This window comes from Rhinolophus sinicus, linkage group LG02 (assembly GCF_036562045.2).
Source record: "Rhinolophus sinicus isolate RSC01 linkage group LG02, ASM3656204v1, whole genome shotgun sequence".
NCBI classification, from domain to species: domain Eukaryota; kingdom Metazoa; phylum Chordata; class Mammalia; order Chiroptera; family Rhinolophidae; genus Rhinolophus; species Rhinolophus sinicus.
The window spans coordinates 17,826,407-17,849,848 of NC_133752.1; the positions used below are offsets into that span (position 1 = coordinate 17,826,407).

Genomic DNA, 23,442 nt, shown 5'->3' on the forward strand with positions numbered 1-23,442 from the left:
CATTTTTTTCTATGTGTGGATGCTCAACCAGTTCTAGAACCATTTATTTAACACGTTTCAATTTTCCCCACCAATTTGCATCGCCAGTTCTGTCATATAGCAAGTGTCTGTGTGCGGATCTGTTTCTGAGCTCTTTGTTTTTTCCACTGATTTATTTGTTGTTTTGACAATACTCACAGTGTTTTTAAGTGACTGTCATCTTATCAGTCTTAATATTTGGTATACCAAGTTTTCGTTTTTTTTCAAGACTCTCTGGCTGTTTTCCCTTTGCATATTCATACAAATTTTACAATCATTTTGTCAAGCTCTGGGGGAAAAACCTATTGGGAATTTGACAGAAATTGCCTTGATTCTTTCAAATTGATTTGGAGACAGTTCACATCTTTATGACAGTCTTCCAATCTAAAAATTTGGTACTTATCTGTATTTGTTTATTTTAATGGCTCTCATACAGTTTTATAATTTTTTCCCTACAGGTCTTGCACATTGTTGTAGTTATTCCTAGGTATTTTATGTTTTGATCCCCCTTCTTTTTAAAAAAAATTCATTTTTATTTTTAAAATGAGATTGTCAGTTTCTACTCTTTAGGATAACAAATATTGTCATGCATTCATGACAAATTTTGTTGTACCTCAAGAAGCATGAATTTGTAAATATTCTCTCCCTTTTCGTGAAATTTTTTAGTGTGGTTAGGAAAAGGCAAGAGTTTGACCTTAAATTGGGTTTTGAAAACCTACTCGGGATGAGAAATGTAAATAACAGGAGTTTGGCTCTAACCAAATTTCACTGGTTTTAAGTCACCTTGCTTTTTCTTTTTATGAGGGCCAATTAGAATTGCAATCCCAATTCTATGCAATGGATTCTTCTGGTAGTTTGTTCTTAGGAAACTTTCAGCCAGACATGAGGGCCTAAGGGTTAGACAAATTTTGAGTTAGTTTGAAAAAGTGAATCTATTTAAGTCATTCTCTTTGCAGTCGTGTTTGAGGAGTAATCATTAAACTCAGTGTATTAGTTATTTGTATTGCTACATAGTAAACCCACAAACTTAGCCACTAAAAACAACATACATCTGAGAGTTTGTGTTGGTCAGGTGGCTTGGCATGGCTTACCTGGGTTCTCTGTTTAGTCTCCCAAGGCTGAAACCAAGGTGTTGGTCGGGCTGCTTTCTTATCGTGAGCTTGGAGTCCTCTTCCAAACTCGTTCAGATTGTTGGCAGAATGCCGCTCCTTGCGGCTGCAGCACAGGGGTCCTTGATCTCTTGATGCCCTTTGGCCAGGCTTGCTTTCTGCACATCCTGGCAGTTTGCACGTTCTAGGCCAGCAAGTGAGTCTCTCTTACACTTGTGTCTCTCTGACCTCTTTCAAGGGCTCACTGGATGAAATTATGCCCACCCAGGGTAAATTCTCTTTTGAAGTGAACTCAGAGTCACCTGATTAGGGACCTGAATTGTATCTGCAAAATTCTTTCTGCCATGTATTGTAACATAATCATGACAGTGATATTTCATCATATTCACGTTCTCACCTTCAAGGGAAGTGGATTATACAGGGTGTATAAACCAGGGAGCAGGAGTCTTGGGAGCCGTCTAGAAATCAGTCTACCATGCTCTGATCCATACATGACAGTTTCAGTTTCTCATGTCAAATGATGCTTGGTTCTTCTCACCTGGATTGCTGTTTTTTTCCTTCCCCCCCAATACTTTTGTTTTGAACTAACTATATATAGACTCACAAGAAGTTGCAAAACTGTGGCAGAGAGAGGTCTTTTATACCCATCCTGATACTGAATCTTCCAATCCAAAAATTGGAAGTTTTCCCCAATGGTGACATCTTACATAAACATAGTACATTATCAAAACCAGGAGGGCGGCCAGTTGGCTGAGAGCGCTGTGCTTATAACACCAAGGTCGCCAGTTCGATTCCCACATGGGCCAGTGAGCTGCGCGCCCTCCACAACTAGATTGAAAACAACGACTTGACTTGGAGCTGATGGATCCTGGAAAAACACTGTTCCCCAATATTCCCCAATAAAAAAAATTAAAAAAAAACCCAGGAAATTAATATTAGTGTAATACAGTTAAATAGACTACAAACTTTACTCCAGTTTCACCAGTTTTTATATGCAATAAGTTTTAAATTTTGGTACCTCTTTGTGTATAATTCTGTGTATAGGTTCATATAACCACTGTGTTCAAGATATAGAACTGCTATCAAAGGGATTCCCTTGTGCTCGCCTTGTATATTAAGACCCTTCTCATCAATTCTGGCAACCACTGTTCTGTTCTCTGCTTCTACACCTTTGTCATTACAAGGGTGTCGTCTAAATGGAATCCTAGATTATGTCATTTTTTGAGATTGGCCCTTTCACTCAGTATAATGTCCTTACAATCCATTCAAATAGTTGAGTATAACAATAGTTTGTTCCTTTTTATTGCTGAGTTGTATTCCATTGTATGGATGTACCACAGTTTGTTTAGCCATTCACCCACTGAAGAACATTTGGCTTGTTTCCAGCTTGGGCCTATTACAAATAAAATTGGATTTGAATTGGTTTTACTGTGAGCACTTTCAAAGAAATAAAGTTGAGACAATAGTGTAACGAACTTCTGTTACCAGTTTCAGCAGTTACTACATTTTGTTCTTTTGTTTCTTTTGAGTATTTCAAAGCAAATCAGATACTTAGATACCATGACATTTCACTTGTACATACTTCATTTCTATCTTGTGAGGACTTTTGAAAACTATAATCATCAGGATATTATCATATTTAATAATAATTCCTTAATATCTAATACTAATACCTAATAATATTAGTATATACGTAGTACATATCAGTAATAGTATATATTTTTAATTTGTATATTCATAGTATATAGATAATAGATAACTAATCTAATACTTAGTCCATAGTTACATTTTTCTGTTTCAGAGATGTATTTTTAAAGATGATTGTTCTGAATCAGAATTCATATAAGATCAGTTAGTTATGTACTCTTTTTGGTAGCAGTCCTTCCTTTTTTGCCTCAGGCAGTTGATTTGTTGGAGAAATTGGTTTGTCTTCTAGACTAACTTGGATTTGGCTGATTCCTTTCTCATTTTGTCCTTTAACTTGTTGTATCCCCTGCGCTGGCTAAAGTGAAAGTAAGATGTAGTGGCTTGGTTAAATTGGTTCAGGTGTTTAGACAAGAGGACTCCCAGGGATACTGCGTACTCCCTATTGCATCACATCATGAGGCATATACTGTTTGGTTGTCTCACGTTTTGGACTAAGTGTGATCAGTGGGTTCAGATATTTTCACCCCCATTCTTTTAAAAAAATTTCATTGATCTGTCACCTAATAGTTATGGCTTCCATTGATTGTTGCCTAGATTCAGTATTTCATTTGGGGGTGCAGAATGATAATTTTCCAATTTAGTTATTTCTGCATTTATTTGCTACACCATCAAGGACATTTATCAACTTTTTGGTTTTCATGAAATACATTCAACAGGAAAGGCTGGAAAATGCTCAGTTCCCCCCAGCCCCCTTTACTTACCAATTCTCAGTAATGAGTTGGTGCTTGAGCATCTATAGAAGAGAGCAATAAGGTGCCCCCCCCCATCATTTTCTTTGTGGATCATTTCGAATTTGTGGATTTTTTAAAAAGGTATGTGATGCTTTCCAATGACATTTTCTTTAAAATTTCACTTTCTACTTGTAGGTATATAGAAATATAATTGTTTTTTGTATATTGGTATTTTAAATCCAGCAACCTTACTGAATTCTTGTTCATTTAAATTTACTTTTAGATTTCTATCCTCTGCAGATGGCATTTTCAAAATTCTGCCTTTCAACTCTTTATACCTTTTCTTTCTTTTTCTTTCCTTACTGTAGTAGTGTAGAACTCTAGTACTATTTAAATAAAAGTGGGACAGTACAGTTCTTGTTCCTTACCTCAGAGGCAACGCTTTTCATATTTCATTATTAAGGATGTGGTTTGCTATAAGTTCTTTATCAGATTAAGGATGTTTCCTCATATTCCTATACATTTCATCATGTATTAAAGTCTGATTTTATAGAATGCTTTTCTGCATGTGTTCCCATGATCATATGAGTTTTCTGCCTTTAATCTGTTAATTTGAATTACATTAATTGGTTTTCTAATGTTGAACCAATCTTTCATTCCTGGAATAAACTCAACTTTTGTCATAATATATTATTATCCTTTTTGTAGTTTGTTTAATTTACTTTGCTAATAGTTTCAGATTTTTATTTACATTTATGTTCACGAGTGAAGCTGGCTTTATAATTTTTATATTTACTACTGTTTTCTTGGTTGTGGTACTAGTGTTAAGCTACCCTCATGCAACGAGTTAGGGAAGTTTCTTCTCTGTGTTCTCTGTGAAAGTTTGGGTGAAGACTGGGATTCTTTTTTCCTTGATTATTGCTAGAACTCTCTAATGAAAACTCTGGGCTTGGAATTTTCTTTGTGGGAAAAATTCCCAGGTGGTTTAGTTTTTCGTTCTTTGAAGATTGTAAAGTAAACATAGTATCTTCCTGTGGTGACAAGCTAGTAGTCACAAGTGAAAAATTCAGTTGCTGAGTAATATTTTTTACTGACTGGTGTGAGAAGAGCTGTTTTGTCTCCATTGTTTGAAGTATGTCCAACAAACTTTTTGTCTGTAAATAATTACACTTATATTGAATACAATTACATTTTAAAAAATAGGTTATCCACGATATTGTTTTAATACAGTTTAGGTTTGTGTTTTAAGCTTCTTAAGTTTGTCAGATTTCTGAATAATGAATCTGAGCCTTGAGAAGACTTTGAGTTAGATATCCAAATTCAATTTCTGGCCAGTTACTATCTTGGGTATATCTCTTACTTTCTGGGTCTCAAATTTGTCATTTATAAAACAAATATCTCCTTCACATAATTTTTATGAGGTTAAACTGAGAAATGCTTTATAAACCATAAATGAAAGGTTTTAAAGATATTGAAAGTTAGAGCGTTGGAAGGAACCTTTGAGATCTGTTCGAGCCCCTTCATTTTATAGGAAACTGACGCTACTCTTGTATGTACAGAACTGACTGCACAGCCCTGGCTTCTGGGCTTTTCCTAGTTTGCCTTCCTTCAAATTAAATACTAGGTACTTGAGAGAAACTTGACTTCTTTAGGTACATAGCTGAGTGTATCCTTCACAAGAGGTTAGGTAGAAAAGTACATGTGACATTAGGAAGAAAAAGGAATTTTAAGACTTTAGTTTCTTAAGTTACCAGTAATTAAAACTGCTGTCAAAGTAGTTATTGAATTTTTCCCCCCCAGAATTTAGACAAAGAGAAACTTGTTATACTTCTCAGGGATTAAAATTCATCTAATACAGTAAGAAGTAAGGCCCTGTGTGGGGTTGCTGCATAACTTTGTACTTGAGATTCAGTTGACATTGTACTTTAAAAACCATTGCTTCAGTGCAACTTTAGTGAAATCTTACCTTATAAAGAACATGAAAACTTTTAAACTAATTGTGTTTGTAAAAGGTAGTTCCTTGAAATCTAATTTGTCTATGTAATTTCTTATTTTCTCTAAATAGAGTCTGGAAAAAATTGTTTCCTTCAATTTTTTAATTTGATACTACTAATTGAAAGGTTTGTTAATACTTGAGCTTTGAAGGTTCAATATATTGTATAGTGTTGGTGGTGTCTGCTCCTCAGGAAGGGACTTCCTTCCTCTTTCTTTCCCACTGCTGCAGTGTACTGAAGATCCCAGATTCCCTCTAGCCTTGCCTCCTCTGCCCTTTCCCCTCCAAAAGGTACAGCGCATATTTCAATTGCTAATCCTTATCTCCAGTTCTGTTGTCTGCTCTCATTTAAGAATTGCCTCTTTCCTTCCCTTTTCACCCTTCCTCTCCTGGGAAGTTTGTTTCCTGTGAAATGATGAGATACATAGGGACACACTGAAGAGAGGAGCCCAGGTTTGCTGAGGCAATTTAAAACCCTAAAAGTCTTTGTAGAAAATATGTGTCCCATGTTTTAGATAAGTTTGTAAAAAATTTTGCTTAAGTCATTTTAATCCTACTTGTATTTTTTTTAGAGGTAATGTCATCAAATGCTAGTAGATTTGTCAGTAGTTATTTTGAATAAAAACTTTCTAAGAACTGGGGCTGTTTTTTGTTTAAATACTAATTTCTTTGGGGATTCAGTAAGAATTTACATAAAATGAATTATAATTTTGTTGACTTAAAGTTAAAATCAGATTTAATGTTAGGCGTGTGACTTTGTTTTCCCTCTGAAAAATAGGACATTTTCTTTAAGTAAAACTTATTACCATTTCCTTGACTTAATAGGGTTACGACCCAGTAAACCCGTTGTAAATTGAAAATGTTGTATGTAAAAAGTGCATTTCACACACCTAACCTACCAAACATCAGAGCTTAGCCTACCCTACCTTAAACGCACTCAGAACGCTAACATTAGCTTACAGTTGCACAATTACCTTGAGTTTCATCTCAAGAGTAATTGCCGCCGCCTTCTTACCAGAAGCGGGAGACACAGGCTTTTTGTAGATATGATGGGATGTGAAAACACAATATGCAGAAAGTGCTGGAAAACACAATACACTGCAGAGTATCAGCTGCTTACCCTTGTGGCTGACTGGGAGCTGCACCTTGCCGCCTCTGCCCGATATCACCAGAGAATGTCACACTGCAATATCGCCAGCCTGGAAAAAGATCAAAATTCGAAGTACAGTTGCTACTGAATGCGTGTTGCTTTTTGCAGCATCATAAAGTCAAAACATCATTAAGTTGAGCCATCTTAAATCAGGGAGTGTGTACGTGTATCCTCATCACAAAACTAGACTTGTAGTTGCCACTGAGAAGGTTTAGTTCCCTTATATAATAAATGTTAGTTTCTGTTTAGGTTTTAGGACTGTTATTAGCTGCACTACAGTTCTATAGGTTTTCTAGAACTATATTCTTTATATTTTTTTTCATTGTTATTCATACGAGCTCATGAAAGTGTGAATATTTTATGTCATTTTACAGCTGAGGAATCTAAGATCCAAAGATGTTAAGAGGTTTGCTGTAGATTACACAATAGTATAAGTACTAGAATTGAGATTTGAGCTCAGGTCTGACTGCAAAGTTGGTGGTTGTGTGATTATTTAGGGAGAATGAGGGTCGGTAGGTAAACAGTTACTTGGAATTATAATAGTTACGCATCAAATGCTGTAAGAGTGGAGACTAGGAAACATCGAACTGTTGGGAAAGTCAGGAAGGCTTTCTAGAGGTGGATCACTGGTGAAGTAATTCTTCAGGGATCAGAATGCGCCTTGTCGTTCATGCTGTGGAGAGTGGGCGTTATCCTTTGGAGGCTTGGGAGGTACTGAAGGATTTCAGCAGGACGGGTGATGTGACCAGCTTCCTATTCTAAAAAGATACAGGTGCCATGGATATTTGTGCGATAGGAGACCATTCCAGACGGAAAGACTGTTGGAGAAGTGATGAAGTTGTCTCTGATGGCAGTGGGGAGGGAACTGGATTTGAGCTTTTTAATAATTACAGATGTTCTCACTTATTTCCCTCTCTATTAAAAAGACTGAGAGCTGAAAGTTTGTGTTTAGAAGATAGACTCAGTTCTGAGCATCTGCAGATTGCTGATCTGGAAAGAACTTTGTTCTTAATTGTTAAGAGTATAGCCACAGTTAGGATAGAAATTATGTCTTTTGGTTACAAAGCTGTTTAACTTCAGATGAAAGCGAAATTTATGCCTGAATTATGGTAATAATGTAAATAAGACTTTTCAGCATAGAATTTACACAGTCGCATCATTTCAGGAAGCAAAGCTGATTAGTACTTAAAATGATCGGCACTGTTTTATGAATGACTTCTTTCATTCCCCTCTAGATCATTCTAAGTCATTTCTTAGAAATTTCTGATTGAGTTCTGCAGACAGAAAGAATGCAGTAATTGTCAGTCTTTTTGACAACATGTCCCCCTAGGCAGATTTCTACCTATTTGGTGCCACCCTGCATCTTGTCTTTTCCTCATCTCATGAGCTGGAAGGGAGCGGATGCACTGTTCCAGTCTGTCATGTGGTAGGTGGAATTTTCTTGGCTTTTGCAAGAACAGTACTCCTGTTGTTAATGGGGCAAAAGAAAAAAAGTTTATAATAACACGAGTTTAGTTTTTAGTATCTAATCAATCAGAAATTTCATTTATATATCTAGATGTATCTTTCTCTAAAATTAGAATATACAAAGGAAAATGATAGTTATCTTTATGCTTGATAGTGAATAAGGTCTTTTCCTGAATGATTACATCTCTATTTAATGGAGGCTACGTACTGTAGTGGAATGAATGAGAATTCTAGGAATTAGTAAACTTTACCTTGTAAATATTTTTGTAATGTGCCCCCTTCCATCTCACCTTATGGGCACAGCCTTAGTTTACACCTTGTTGCTTGGGATAATAAAATGTCTCCCCTACCTCCAGTCTGCGGTCCTAGAGTCCGCACTCTACAGCGACCTGAACCTTCTCTTGCACAAATCTGACACTGTCCCAGCCACGTCGCTGAGTCTCTTACTGCTGAGTTTTGCCAAATGCTTGGAGTTGTGGCATAATCAGAGCGGCTCCTTGAACATTTAATTTCCATGAAGTCTCACCAGCTCAATAATTTTACACTTACATTTACACACGCACATATGCACACACACACTTGATTTTTGTAAAATATTTTAATGAATTTATTTCTTTCTATATGCTTTCAGTACTATTTTACTTAATTCTTAATAGTATTTGTTAAAATTCTTGATATAGTTAACTATTGAGACAGGAAAAGATAGAAAATAGGACACATAACCAATTGTAAATAAGAAAATGGCATAATCTGTCTAAAATATATAATAATACTAAAGACGTAACTTAGCTGAGGCTTGCAAAGAGTGCTTATATTAAAAGCCATTTTTGAATGTTATATTTGTAGTAAAAACAAGAAAAACAGTATTTCTGATACTGTAATGTTAATAGATGACAAAACAAAGTCAAACTCTTTACCTATTTGATTCTCTCCTTTGTTAGGAAAATAACTGATTGAAAATGGTAGATCCAAGTTTTTGAGAGAATAGGATGAGAAAAGAACTAACTGTTCTCAGTGGCCAGGATATTTTCATTTTAGGATCTAAAAACAACTTTAATAATCCTGTTTCGTGATCTCTGAGCAATTTTGGAGACTAGGAATGGTATGTGAAAGCTGACTGGTTCTTTAAAAACATTTTTTTAGGATAATTGACATATAAGTATATTTATTATCCTATTTAAAGTGTACAAGTTGGTAAGTGTCAACATGTGTATATATCCATGAAACCATCCCCACCACCAGTCAATACAATGTACATAACTGTCATCCCTTTGGAAGTGGAGACTGAGAAGGGATAGTCAGTGAGGAGAATAACAAAAATATTGTGTTGTCCTGGAAACTGAACAAAGAAGAGAATGATCAGTTGTGGCAGATGCTTACTGATAGGCCAAGTAACGTGAGAAATGCGAATCGACCATTGAATTTAGTCACATAGCAATTACTGGTGATTTTGACTTAGGCAGTTTTGATGGAGAGGTGAGAGCTCAAGCCTAATTGGAGTCTATTTTAAGAGAAGGGTAGGAGAGAAATTGGAGATTCTTCAGTTAGCAATGTTTTCAAGGAGATTGCAAGTATCTGCAAAAGGGAGTGAGGAAATAGGGTAGTAGTGAAGTGAGGCTGAGAATGTGTGCTTTTTATTTTTATTTTTTTTATTTTTAAGGATGGATGTTTATATTCCGATGGCAGTGATCCATTGAGAGCAAGATGTTCAGGATGCATTTCTGGAGTTAGTGCTCTTGAGGGACTAAATGGGATGCGATTTAGTTCACACTAGGGATTGGTGTAGGGATTGGCGGTGTACAGAAACTTGGAGAATTCCTCTGTGGCAGTAGGCCAGAGACACAGTGTGAGGTACAGAAAATGGGAGGTAGTTCGGTGGGTTGTGAGAGCTTATGGAAGTTCTCTTCTGATTGTTTAATTTTTTTTCTTTCGGTGAAGTGTAGGGCAAAAAAAAGCCATCACTGTGAATAAGGATGGGGAGAGGTACTGAGGGTTGAGGATCAAGGTGTGAAACGGAGTGGGAGTGTGAATAGATCAGGGAGTTACAGCATGATTGCCCGGCAGCATTAAGGGTGCATTGAGGCCTGTGGTTCCAGCTTTCGAGGCATTACGATCAGCCATATTTAGACGCACAGGAGTAGGTGGAGAATTAGATTTTTACCAGGTTACGGCTTTGCTAACCTCATGAAGTGAGAGAAGGGCAAGGGAGTTGAGGGTGTTTGCAGGGGAGTGATTCTCAGTGGCCATAGGCTTACCTGTGCATGGAGGGGAGAGAAGACATGAAAGGGTGAGGGACAGTAATCCATACAGACAATGACTCTGCATAGGGCAGAGTGTGGATAATATTTTGAGGGTAGAGCCAACAGATTTCCTGAGGTCGGATGGGGGGATATATGCAAGAGGAGTATTCAAGAATGACCTTAGGTGGAGGGATTAAGAAGTATAAATTGGCAGTTACAAAATAGTCACAGGAATGTAAAGTACAGCACAGGGAACATAGTCAATAATATTGTAATAACTTTGTGTGGTGTCAGGGAGTACTAGACTAATTGGGGGGAGTCACTTCGTAAGTTATATAAATGTCTAACCAATATGCCGTGCACCTGAAATTAATATAATATTGAATGTCAAATGCAAATGAAAAATTGTTTAAATTTAAAAAAAAAGAATGACCTTAGAATTTTTGGCCTTGAGCAGTTGTAAGAATGGAGTTACTGTCAGCTGAAGTGCTGGGTAGTTTATCACATTGGATGCTTTGGTTATATTTTATTGATTATTCCATATAAAAAGAGAAAATTTTCTAGTATACTTAAGCTGGGCAAATATAAATATAAATCAGCTTATAAACCACTCATTATAAAGACCACTCTTTAAATTTCTGTATTTATTTACTAATTTAGTAAATACTTACTTAAGTACTTGCTCTATGTTCCAGGTGGTGTTTTAGGTGGTGGGAATATAACATTGAACAAAAATAGTTAAATCAATGATTTATATTGGTTTTAGTTCAAATTGAGAAATTTTGGAAAACTTATGAAATAAAAGGGATTATGATATCTCAGTAAATAAAAATTTATATTATTTTTGTATTGAACTGCTAAATGAACTGCTAAATGAACTGCTAAATGAACTGCCAGTTTTATATTTTTAATACTCTTTCTCCAGGAACTTATCACACAGTTATTTTTTAGTTAACGATTGTTTAATATAACTTAAGATACTAAAGGCTTATTCTAAAAAAATATTAAAACATAAAAGTAAGCTTGAGGTTTAATGAATTGGAATTTATTTTATAGTTTATGAACCACATGAGTAAAATGTTTTTCTTTACTGAACCTGATACGTTTGGACCAAAAATGATACTCTGCCAATTGATTACCTGAACAGTTTCCAAAATTTAAATCCACCATAAATGGAAGAAATTATACTATTTTCAAGAATATACAGAAAACAATTCACATGTTTTGGGGTGATTCTTTTGGTTAAGTCATGAGTGCCCTGAGTTTTGGACAGTGGCAGAGTTCTTGGAGTAAATGTATATATACCTTCCTAAGGAGAATTCGTTGAATTAGGAAGGCAGTATTAATTTGTGTGCATATATTTCAATATATTGATTAAATCATTTCAGTACTTATTAGTGTTATCTGCAGTAAAATCTGATATTTAGAGAGAGAGAGAACCTTAAAAGTTGGTGACAACCAATCATTGCTACTGAAGAGCTGAAGTAAACATGTCCAGAGAAAAGACTTTAGAGTGATTTAGTTTACCATACCTGTTATAAACAGTGTTTGCTACACATGAGGACTCCCCAGTAACCTCTGCGTAACTCGGAACTTCCTTTACTTCTGCTACATATTTTAAAGCAGAAATAGATGTTAAAATGCTATGGTGTGAAAAATCGTGACAAAGATAGAAAAGACTATATTGGAGGATGAAGTTAATGATCTTCATAGTTAGGTGTCAGTTCTCTCATAAACTTAAACGAATGCTTTGCCTGATTCTGCTTTTTGCATGAAGGCCCTTTCAGTTTTTCTCTGCTGCTCTTGGAGATCTTAAAGAGGCTATTAAAAAAAGAAAATCTAGGAAGATATTTGCTTAAAAATTGACACACCGTTATAATATTTTCTGCTTTGATGTTTTAATTATCAATAAGGATTTCAGTAATTTGTAACTACATTACTGTGGAGTCCTGTGTGTTTGAAGCTGAATTTGCAAACTTTTAATAGAGGGAATTATGAGACTTTCCCTTCCCCAAACAAAATCACCGAACCAAACCAGTCACTGTGTGTTTTTGGAGGTGATTTTCATAAGAAAAAAGATTGGTTGGCTGTTTCTTTTTACATTATATAGGCACTTCCCAACTTAGAAGTATGATTTACCAATGTCCTAAACATCGGGTCTCTGCAGTGGCCACCATCACGTTGCACATATACACGCCTGGCTCCCCACTCGTCCACTGAGTGAAGCGTAGCTCTGTGAATCTTCTGTTCCTATGGGACGGTATGTGGAACGGGAATTACCCCTTTTGTTGCCGAGACCCAGTTGGTGGGGCAATGGACTCTGCTTCCCAGTTGGAACTGCAAATGTTTTCACTTAGAAACGTTAAGAACTATCTAAAATAATTGTTTGAACAAATAAAAAAGTCCATTAAGCACATAGCAAAAACGTATATCTAAATGAACGTTTTCGTTTTCAAAGCAGTTATCTTTGGAGATCATGTACTTGTAGTAAGTACTGCTTTTAATGCACCTGCTTTTAGAATTCCTGTTTTGGAATTTGCTTTCAGAATATTCTTTTTGGGCATTTTTTTTAAACTGGGAAGTCTTTTTTTGTTGTTTCTGACAGACTGTGGGATATAGGGAAAAAACAAGTTCTTTGCATTTGGACAAACCTGGGTTGAAGTTCAAAAACGTGATTAAGCAGCTGTCTGACGTTGGGCGAGTTGCTGTGCCTGTGAGAATCGTGGCTTATTCATCGTGCGAAGCAGCAGCAGGATCACGGCCTGCTGGGCAGGGGTGTTGAGAGAAATTGAGTTAGGTAACTGAGTAAAGCACCTGGTACACTCGTATAATAGCCAGCCCATAAGGCTCCCCTTCCTTCTTTATCTCCTCTCTTTGTATTTATTATGTATTTGGTTTTGGAATCAGCCAAAAGATATTTAGAGTTAAGTTTAATTAAAAACGTGATTTTTTTTGTTATCCGTTAAGGTAATGGTAATTATAGAAAGGGTAGACTTAGAGCGAAGGAAACGGCATTGGATTGCTACTGTGCCGTTTAGTAGCTAATTCCAATGGGCACGTTACTTTTGAAGGTAACAGTAATAGGTATCTTTTGAGTGTTGTTTATTGAGTTCCAAATAGGTGTCACATAGGGTCCTCGGTGTTTTCTAGATAGCTCATTTAATTCTACAGCACTCTTACAAGGTGGCTCCTGTTCCCATTCTACAGGACCTTACAGATGAGGAAGTTAAGGCAAAGAAGTTAAAGAACTTTCCTGAGGTTATACGTGGCAGGAGGAGAATGAATTACAAGTTCTTTTTCTTCCTACTCCAGACTGCTCAACCTTTCTTTTTTTTTTTTTTTTTTAAATTAAATTTATTGGGGTGACAATTGTTAGTAAAATTACATAGATTTCAGGTGTACAATTCTGTATTACATCATCTATAAATCCCATTGTATGTTCATCACCCAGAGTCAGTTCTTCCATCACCATATATTCGATCCCCTTATCATCACCTCACCCCCACCCCCTTACCCTCTGGCAACCACTAAACTATTGTCCGTGTCTATGAGTTTCTGTTTCTCATTTGTTTGTCTTGTTCTTTTGTTGTTTTTGGTTTATATACCACATATCAGTGAAATCATATGGTTCTCTGCTTTTTCTGTCTGACTTGTTTCGCTCAGCATTACTCTCTCAAGATCCATCCATGTTGTCACAAATGTTCCTATATCATCTTTTCTCACTGCTGAATAGTATTCCATTGTGTATATGTACCACAACTTCTTTATCCATTCATCTATCGAAGGACATTTTGGTTGTTTCCATGTCTTGGCCACGTAAACAAAGCTGCAATGAACATTGGAGCACACGTGTCTTTATCTCTAAATGTTTTCAGATTTTTTGGGTAGATACCCAGGAGAGGGATTGCTGGGTCATACGGCAATTCTATTCGTAATTCTTTGAGGAACCTCCACACTGCCTTCCATAACGGCTGTACCAGTCTGCATTCCCACCAACAGTGTATGAGGGTTCCTTTTTCTCCACAACCTCTCCAACATTTGTTACTATTTGTCTTGTTGATGATAGCCATTCTGACTGGGGTGAGGTGATATCTCATTGTGGTTTTGATTTGCATTTCTCTGATGATGCTCAACCTTTCTTATCTGCAAAATTGGGGCACTAATTTTATTTTATGTGATTGTTGTTAACGTTCTTGCATTGTGACATAAGTGGAACAGTGTCATGCTCCTGGGTACAACAGCATTCTCTGTATTTCCCAAGTATTGATACAGGTAGGATAGTATTAGTGACCTTTGTTCATTATAGCTTGTGTATTGGTTGTAGCTTTTTTTATTGTGATAAAATACATATAACAAAGTTTATCATTTTAACTGTTTTTAACTGCACAATTTAGTGTCATTAGTGTATTCACAGTATTCTAGTTGTAACTTTAAATTATATTCCTCCCTTCAAAACAACACAAAATAAATAAAAATAAGCAAAACTATTCCACTATTCTGTGCACATAATGTTGATAATGAAAATGTTAGTGGCATGAGATGCTGTCTTGAAAGAGGCTGGGCTTTTTTGAATCTTGATTCCCAATTATTTTGGTCACGTAGCTTTTGTATATATCAAAAAGATCTTTGTTGAGTTGATTCAGTCATTCTATGAGTGTGTGTGCACCCAAATTCTTTTGTTTAAAATATTTTTCATTAAGTTTTTATAGCATGTTGGGAAACCAGGGGTTGGTAAATAAGTGTATTCATGCACCTGTTTACCTTTTTTGCACCTAGTCAACAATATTTTCCTACATATGACAGGTGCAATGATGTTGTAAACATATTATTGCTTTCTAGGACCTTATAGTATAAAACACAGTGGAAAAAATTAGGCAGCTGTCAGTGAATATAGAGTTAAGTACAGCCACATAAATACTCCTTCTCGTCTATTTAAATACATCGAAGGAACATATTGGTTAACTGTGAATATAGTGTAGATAATTTTCGGATAGCAGAGTGTGTTGGTAAATGAATTGCATATTGAGGTAGTTTTGAGGCAGAGGCATTAGCTTCTGTCTCCAACTTGTGAAGAGGCTCTTTGAGAAGATCAGCAGGAACTTTTTCAGGTGGCAAGGACTTGATGTTTTGGATGGGTGGGAGCGAAATAATCAGAAGATGGTAAATTGAAAAATGCGCCTGGAAAGTGGAAGGGACCTAGACAATTAGGTTTGTATCAGATAGCCTATTTAAAACATTTGGAAGGTATAGTTGAACTTAGCAATTTTTAGGGAAATTTTTAGCTAACGATCAGGGGAAACTTCTGTCTTTTCATAAGAGTCCAGACTAATTAATAGATGCTTTTTATACAGAGTGTATAAAGAGATACTTTTTATAAAGAGATTCAGGGCTCCAAGAGATAGTCATGAGTCAGAAGGGGTTTCAAAGTAAAGGCCCTTTATGTTCTGTTCAGTACAACACTTAGCTGTAAATAGTACATCTGCAGTGGTTTCTCAGCCCTCTCGGTAAGGCCTATTTCCTTTAGCTGTTGAATTTTTCATAAGTTTGAGTAAATATTAGAGATTCTGGAGTCCTCTATCTGCATTTTTATAGCATCCAGGTACAGCATTGTGTATACTAGTTGCAACTTTCCCTTTCTCATTTGTTGTTCTGACATGTAATATGCTCTCAATAAATGTTAGCATATTTTGAATATCTACTATATACCAGATAATATAATAATGTGTTGAAACTCACTTCTTTCTAAAAAAGTATGCAGCAGACTTTATTATTTATTAGATTTTTTTGAGAATCATTCATGAATCCTACTACATACTGGTTGTTGGTGGCATGCTAGGCACTGGAAATAGAAGGGAATAAGACAGACTCTGCCCTAAAGAGGATATCAGAAGAGGAAGAAGACATCATTCACTTTCTTTTTGAGTTTGAATCGGATTGTTGGTTTATTGAAAAAGGACACCAAAGAATTATCTCTGAAAATTTAAGAGAAAATTTACTCTCACGATATTCAGGTTAGAGGATTTGATTTGATAAGTGCTTGAACTATTAATGGAAGTACTACAAACAATATTTATTTAAAAAATTTCTCTCAGTGGTAGTAATGAAGAAAATCCCAATCATGAGACTCCTAAGTGGTTGCCAGGAGGGGTAAGCCATTCTTGGCAGTATGTGCTAGAGCTCATTGCTGATGGGCTACAGTCATTGGCTTGTGATTAGCAGTCAGCTGGCTCCCCTTCTTAGTTTTTTTCTGCATGAAATTTGCTGATCTTAAAGGTATTATAGGAGGGAAATTAGCTATAAAGACTGGATTTTCTTTTTCAGCTTTATTTTTTAAGCTCTTATTTTCTTAGATTTCTGAACTGTATGCCCTACATTTATTAATTGACTGTGATGACAAAATATAGAATATGGCATAAATATGTATTCCTCTAGTGAAGAAGGCTTAATGGAATCACATTTGACACATTTTCTGACTCGCTTGTTTGGTCTGGCTCAGCCACATAGATGAGAAATGTACCTTCGTTTTCACCTACACTTTGAGGCCTGCAGTGTCAGTCATACTTGTGCTTGTCACCTTTCTTTCACTATATTCAGTTGTCACTTGGGTGTGATGTTTTCTTTCTATCCTCACTGCCATGATGGTAGCTTACATTCCCTTACTGTCTGCCCTGACCGCTGGAATAGGCATTCGTTGGGAACAAGCATGTAATATAAGGCTGTAGCTTCTTCTCTAGATTAAAATAAAACTGACTACATAGGAAAGTAGTTTTTGAACTTGAAAGCACCACACAAACTATGTTTTAATTCCTCTCTGTTACATCTGTCATCATGTTACAGTCCTACATAAAAACATGAGTGGCTTCTTTTAGACTCCTGTCTGAGGTTCACGGTCCTTCCCTCTCCATGTTCACATCCTGCTGCTCTCCACCCACCACTTGCTAACGTTTTCATTCCTCCAGTGCTGTTGGCATAGCAGAGGACACTTCTTCCTTGTGTCCACTGGCCTGTGCATTGTAGTTACTTAAATTAATGTCTTTGGCCTGCCCCCCCCCACCCCCCCCCATGAGTGCCTGCCAGTGCCAGCAGTGGGAGGAGAGCTGAGCTGGAGGGAGCTCTCCCAGTGGAGAACCAGTCAGCGGCCAGAATACTCTGTGGATCCCAGAGCCCCTCATATTTCCTGTTTGTTTGTTCTGTTTTCTCTTTTTCTAACCCCACTCATTAAAATCCAATTTCTGTTTCCTAATGCCACCAAAAATGCAATTACTTGCATGTAAAAAAAAAAAAGTCAGGCATAATTACTTGTTAGGTGTAGTAATGTATGGTAATAACATACGTATAAAATAATAATAACAGAGTAATCAATAAAACAGGCGTCGTCCTTCCCTTCATGAAGTCTTATCTTTACTGCTGGAGCATAAGAGACTTGAGGATGACTGTCTTAAATATTTTAAAGTTCCCCTCAATTATTTTTGCATAATATGTTGTATATTTTGTTCAGTAAGTATTTAAACAGTCATATTTGACAATGAGTAAATAGATTTTATACTTTAAGGCCTAGGAGACCACTGAATAGTTTTAATCAGAGAAATAGTGTTACTAGATTTCTGCTAACCTCTTAGATTTAACTTGAGTGCCATAAAGAGGTGAGGAGTTCTATTGTCAGTTTGTACATCTTAGTTTTCTAATCAGCCAGGTAGGTTCTTAAAGAGTGTTTCTCTTCCAAACATTTGTATTGAAACCAGTTAGGTAAGTAATTCAGCCAACAAATACTTTTTGAGCACTTACTATGTGTCAGACACTGTTTTAGGCACTTGGGGAAGAGAATGATCAAAACAAAGCCTGAGATCTCATGATTGCATTGTAGTGGAGGAATTGGACAGTAAGTAATTAAAGAGATACATAATATAGTATGCTGTGGGAAAGTGTTGTGGAGAAAAATAAAGCAAGTAGAGAGCAAAAGGGAAGCAGAATGGTCTCTGAGGAGAAACATTTGAGTTGGAATAAAAGGAGTTATCCAACCATGGGTGTACTTGTAGACAGTAGGGGCTTTCAGGGAGTAATTTATTATTTTTCTTTTTTGTAGTCACTTTAGGGTAAGCTGTAGATCCCTCCATAATCTGGTCCTCACTAATTTCAGTCTTTTCTCTTAATTTACTAGGTAAATAACATGTATTCCAAAGTTAATCTATTTGGCTTCTAATGTTTATATTAAATGGGAATAATAATGGCTACTTTATAGGCAAAATGAAGTGGATGATATATCATTTATATACAGAGGGTGCCAAAAAAATGCCCACACATTTTAAGAAAGGAAAAACCTGTATTAAAATTGTAATACTCAATATATACTGCTGACAAAAGATGAATACAAGTTACGTTTGACTTCTGCAATTACAAGAGGTGCTCAAAGTGGTTACCATCAGTGTAATTTTAATACAGCTTTTTCCTTTCTTAAAATGTATACATTTTTTTGGCTCCCTCTGTGTGTGTGTGTGTGTGTGTGTGTGTGTGTGTGTGTGTAATAGACACTCTATAATTGGTAGTGTGGGGGAGGAAGAAACTGTCCTCTGCTGTGCATAGTTCTTTTGGCTGGTCTAATAATTAAATTTACTTGAGACAGATTAACAAGCGAAAATAACCCAATTCAGTTATATACGTACATATGGGAACCCCACATGCAGGAGAGGTTCGGAGACAGATAGGGAAGATGAGGTATATGGGACATTCTGAGCTAAGGATGACGTAAGGAACCTTGGGGCTTCGAAGGGAGGAAGATCATTCTCGGGATAATAAGAGCAGATGTTCAGTACTGGAAGTTTGCCCTGCCCTATGCATAGGTCATAAAAAGTTATTTCTGGTAGAACTGTTATGGGCAAGTCCCCAGATTTAAATTTTTAAAGGGAGAGGTAAAAGTTGCTTGTGAGTCCACGGAATCTCGGCTGCCTTCAGCTCAAAATAATCCACATACTAAAATAGCACATCTCGGGGAGGCCTGTTCTGAACCCCTTCCATAGTTATTGTCATTATTTTGTTACTGTAATAACTATTAGTGGCTTATGTTCTTGCCTAAACATATCTTCCTAGAGGACACTTGCTCATCTTTCAAGAATCAGTGTAAATATCACTTCCTCCTCGAAGCTTTTCTTGCTGTGCAAGTAGGCAGGACGACTCCCTTAGTTTTGCCATCCATCATATATATTTGTTATATGTCTTGTCATTGAACCTGACATACCTTAATTTATTTTTACTTTTTGTATACCTGGTTTCTAACCTAGAGTGTGACGTTTATGTATTTACTAGGTAAATAACATGTATTCAGAAGTTAATCTATTTGGCTTCTAATGTTTATATATATTTAAACTATTCAGCAAACATAACAATCTCTGTGGTAATAATATATTTATTATAAAGGTTTGTTCAAGGGTGTGTGAATTGAAGTGAAGATACATTGTTATCAAAAGGAAAAGTAATGCAGCAAATACAGGCTTGTATTCTGGATTGCCGAAGTGTCCATGGGACACATTTAAGCTTCTTGGTGTTGTCAGCTTCTCAGCCAGGTCCTGGCAGTATCTACGATATCAGACTTTATTCTTCTCTGACACTAGTGACACTGACCCATTTATGTTCATTATACTGACATTTGAGTGGGAATTGGAGTTTCAGAGACTTGCTTTGAATCTCAGTTCTGTCATTTTTAGGGGTGTAATCTTAAGCCATTTACTCATGAGTGTCCTTTTCTCATCTGAATAGTGGAGGTAATCTGTGCCTCACCCTGGGCTGTAGGGATTAAATTATGTACATAAAATAGTATTGGCTTCTAGAATGTAGCAGATGCTTCTTATTAGGTGACATCGTTTTAAGTCATTTGCCTCTTTCTGCAGAATCGGACTGAGCATCTGTTTGGCTTTGAGGAGAGGAAAACAAGGTGGAATTCACCCATTGCTGTTGGTTGCTGCTTTGGTTTAGTCTTATTCTGTTTTAGCCGATTCCTTTTCCCTCAGTGGAAAGGGCTGGCCTTGATCCAGAGCAAAGAAAGGAATGCTCAGAGTATAATGCTAAGAAGAGACATCACACTGTTTCATTTAACCAAAGTGAGGGCCCCGAGGGGAGGAAATCTGTCTTAGTTGTCACGTTGGGTGCCAAGGGCCCGGCGCATTTCAGACAGTTCCTACCGTGTTTAAATGAACGAGGGAAGGCTGTTCAGAGAGACATGGTCTGGCTGTGCAGTGCATGGGGTGCACTGGAGCATTTGGGGCGGCTCCGGCAGACGTCTGAGACGTTGGCGAGGAGGAGGATTATGGTATCGCAGCCATTGTCTGAAACCATTATACCTGGTTCATTATAGGCACAGGTCTTTTATAACAGTTTGTGTATGTAAAAGAAATTTCAGTCAGATAGTGTGAGTTAAAACAATCACTTGTGCTGAATTGACCTAGAAGGGCAACGGCTGAGAAAGAAATGTGAAAGACTTTAGAACAGGTATTGGAGTTCAGAATTCCCAACTCTCCTCCATTAGATTTCGAGGCCTTACGTCACTGTACCAAAAGGAAGTAAAATTTTATGTGGAGAAGTGGATTACTCTTGCCACAGTCTCAACTCCTGTCTTTTCTTTCCTTCTGCTGCTCCAACTTGGCAAAACCAACCCCAGAGCAGCCTTCATCGTTGCCTCCTCCACGACTGCACGGCGTGCACTGCTGCTGAGCGCTGCTGGATTCCTGTGGCACCTCTGACAGCTGTGCCCCCACGTCGCGTCTCCAGCCTCTTTCACAGGCACCAGAGTGATCTTTCGATAGCGAATCTGATTGTTAGTGCTCTCTGTGAAATTCTTTATGGGCTTCTCAGAGTCTTCAGGATTAAAAATCCAAGTTCCTTAGTAAGTGAAATAACTTTTAGAGACCTGGCCTCACTTAGCCAATCTCCTACTTGGTCTTTTGAGTCTTTTCTACATGTTTTCTGTACTCCAGACATGTTTACCAGCTGGATTTCTCTGAAAGTTCCATGTCGTTTTCATGCCACTGAACATACGCTGTTTCTTTTTCCAGGCAAGCTTTATTCTCTCCTTCCCAGTGTCATCGACTGCAGGTCATTTAAAACTCCCCGAGGTGACCTCTGGAGAGCTTCTGACTTTTCTTCTTCTGCCTGAATTAGATACCCTCCTCCATGCTCGCACAGCACCCTCCAAACAATGCTCTCTGTGGTACCTCATCCAGTCCATTATCCACTTGCCTTCTTTCTCACTAGACTGCGAGCTCGGTTCTGAATACAGGATACTCTTATTGTCTCTTAGTTCCTAATGCTTGTCACTGGTTTGCACAGTATGGAAGCCCAGAACTTTAGTTCATGTATGATGGTTAATTTATCCGAGGCCCAGATGTGTCCAACTGTGTCAACATGTGAGAAAAGGAAGAATGTGGTCCCCGCCCTGCTCATAAGCTTAACTGTGTGGACGAAGTGATTCATAAAGTAATTAGAGACTAATAAAGTACAACATTAAATGAGGACTCAGGTCGAATGGTTTGAGAATAAAGATAGAATAGAAAATTTCAAATCCCTTGTCATTTTATATCTGCTCTTTACTCTGTTTTTCTCCTTAATATTTACCACTCCTAGAATGTTAGACTTTTTATTTGTTTATCTTGTTAATGCTCATCTGTCCCACTAGAATGTAAGTTTTATGAGGAATTTCTGTCTCTTGTTCACTGGGGTATTGCCAGTGTCTGACAAATGGTAGGTGCTCAATAGGTATTTATTGAATAGATGGAATGGTGTACAGAGAAGGAAGTAATCATTAGGAGATGGTACTTATGAAATAATTCATGAAATTACTTCCTGAAGTAGACCATGAAAGATGATGTTTTATTAAATAAGTTTATTTAAGTAAAAAATTACACATTTTATTTTTATATGAATTTTTTCAGGTCATACGTTCCTCCTAATTTTCTCTTAAAATTTTATAAGGTTTGAATAGCCCTCACTGTTGACTTCAAAATCTGTTGAACCAGAGTGAGTGGTGTGACCCATTCATCATATAATTGTTGCAGTAACACTTGCACTTCATGTTTGTTAGCAAAATATGGGTAAAAATAGGTCTGCTGGAGGCAATAACACGATGTATACAGATCTTAAGTTGTTATGATACCTAAGATATGTTGTTTGCTTCCATTTAAATAATTACAAATGAATTTGAACTCATAGCCATATCAGGATTCTGGTTGTTTTGTGAATTAGGGATCATAATTAACCATTTGTCTGGAAGTTCTTACATTTTAGCAAATCTTAATCAGAGTTTTAAATATTTACATGCATACATAAACACATGTCACATAACTTATTTTTCCATTTTTATAGTTTCCTTTTGTTTCTTTTTCTTTCAAGACTAAGGAAATTAAAATTAGATTTGGAATTAAAACTATTAAAAATGTTAAATCACCAAAATGGGTTATAACTGGTGGTATCGGTTAATGTTGTTATTTAGAAAATGAAATTATTAGTTGGTCTCCAGTACTGGTTTCTTTTCTTGCAATTCTTTTCCCCCTAAGCACAGAATTAGATATTCTTAGGTTATTATAGCTGAAGTAGATCCTAGTAAGTAAGTGTCTGGTCTATTTAGTAAGCATCTAGTCTATTTACTTTATTTCAGAAGTGACGTAGCTGAAATACAGGGATGAGGGATTTGTCCAATCAGACACTTAATTCATAACAGGGCCAAAGCAATAAACTGGATTTTTAACTGTTATTGAACAGATAACCAAGCTGGCTAACCCCTCTATTATGCTCGTAACTTCTTTAAAATTTAGAGCTGTGCTATTATTAGGAATATATATGATTCTGAAGACAGTTTAAAAGAATATTATTTTAGTGACCTGGTAGAGTAGAAGTAAGTTGTTGAAATTTGTCAATCCACCAGACAGCCAGATTGGTTGTGAGAGAAGTTTTGGCAGTACTTTTCCTAACTTTCACATGTTTTACTGAGTATTCTTTTTTAAAATTATTTCTTTTTTTCAATTATAGTTGATATTCAATATTATTTATATTAGTTTTAGGTATACATCATGATGGTTAGACATATATATAGCTTTTGCAGTGA

The 23,442-nt window shown here is 36.6% G+C and overlaps 1 protein-coding gene across 3 annotated transcripts in view; it reads left to right on the plus strand.

Moving 5' to 3' along the window:
- Positions 1–23,442, plus strand: part of STIM2 (stromal interaction molecule 2) — a 143,364-nt gene that overhangs the window by 34,251 nt on the left and 85,671 nt on the right. The window lies entirely within an intron of this gene.